Raw genomic sequence first — 1613 nt, forward strand, 5'->3', positions numbered from 1 at the left:
TTTCTAATTCAATTTTACTCGCTGTTTAATTTACAAAAGCAAACAACCATCCCTCATTTTAATGTTTATTTGATTCGGGTACGACCTCAATCAAATTTGGCGCCGTTACCGAGGAGCAGTGTCCAAAGGTTCATAATAGCTAGTAATTTGTGTTTTATGTTTCGTTGTTTTATGCTTTCGTGTGTTGTGTTAGTGTTGTGTTCGTGTTGCGTTGAGTGTTTTTTAGTGTCTTGTTATTTTGTTTAGTGTGATGTTTTATTTTAGTTTTTTTGTTCAGTGCTTCCCCTGTTTCAGTTTTGTGTTTTGCTGTGAATAGTGCTTTGCGACGGATTTAGCGACCACTTTTGTTGAACTGGAAAACAGGGTAGTAGTGGAAATCCCTTAGTGACATATTTTAGAGACCACCCTTGCTGAATTAATTTGGATTTTTTGTTTTGGTAGCTTTAGTTGTTATTTTTGGCTGAATTTTTTTGTGGTCACTTCTTTTGATCCATATTTTGTGGGAAAAATAGCTGGAGCCCTTAGTTTGGTCAGATTTGAAAGTTCTAAAAAAAGTAGCAAATTCGATTTTTGTCAAAACTTCAAACGGCCATAACTTTTGCTTCGGTTATCAGAATCGCAATTATTATATATGTATTTGGGGTAGAAAAAAATTTCCCATGCCATGGCACCTCGCCATAGGCCGGCTGAGGTCTCCTTCTTCCAAAAATTGCGATTCTATCAAAAGTTTTTTTATTTTCCAAGTATTATTCTCTTATTTTTCTTAACTTGTCATTTTTAGCTTCTTAGTTAGACTTTGAATTTCTGTTTGAAATTTTTTGGCTATCTTCTCATCATTTTATAAGGTTGCTCACAAAATTTCAAGTCATTTGGATATCATTTGAGGGTAGTTGTAGTTCAAACCTACATTATTACTTGCATAAGAAGGTAACTAGTTGTGCATGCTGAATATAGTGTATGACTAGAGGCAATCCATCTGACTTACAACCCTTTGATCCTGAGATAGATAGGACATTTCATAGATTAGTTAGACATCATTTAGTACCTTTTGAGCATCCTGAGCATCCTGTTATTGGTGATTTTGAGCATTATTATTTTGAACAATCTGATTTTGAACATTCTGAGAACATGGCACAATCTCCACCCCGTGAGAGGACTCTAAGGGAAATGGCTGCACCTGATTTCACCTATGAAAGCTTGTGCATCCAATACCCTGACAAGGATGTCCCATATGTTCTTAAAACTGGATTGATCCATTTGCTTCCATAGTTTCATGGCCTTGCAGGTGAAGACCCGCACAAACATCTAAAAGAATTCCATATTGTCTGCTCCACCATGAAACCCCCAGATGTCCAGGAGGATCACATATTTCTGAAGGCTTTTCCTCATTCTTTAGAGGGAGTGGCAAAGGACTGGCTTTATTACCTTGCTCCACGGTCCATCACGAGCTGGGATGACCTCAAGAGAGTATTCTTAGAAAAGAATTTCCCTGCTTCCAGGACCACGACCATCAGAAAGGATATTTCGAGCATTAGACAACTCAGTGGAGAGAGCTTATATGAAAACTGGGAGAGATTTAAGAAACTATGTGCCAATTGCCCTCACCACCAGAT

The 1613-nt window shown here is 37.6% G+C and overlaps 1 non-coding gene across 1 annotated transcript; it reads right to left on the bottom strand.

Annotated features, from left to right (window-relative positions):
* Positions 1-1506: 1506 nt before the first annotated feature.
* Positions 1507-1613, bottom strand: LOC114407968. The gene has a single exon (XR_003665771.1). It is a non-coding gene; the product is annotated as a small nucleolar RNA R71 (small nucleolar RNA).

Source organism: Glycine soja, chromosome 3 (assembly GCF_004193775.1).
Source record: "Glycine soja cultivar W05 chromosome 3, ASM419377v2, whole genome shotgun sequence".
In the NCBI taxonomy this organism is placed as follows: domain Eukaryota; kingdom Viridiplantae; phylum Streptophyta; class Magnoliopsida; order Fabales; family Fabaceae; genus Glycine; species Glycine soja.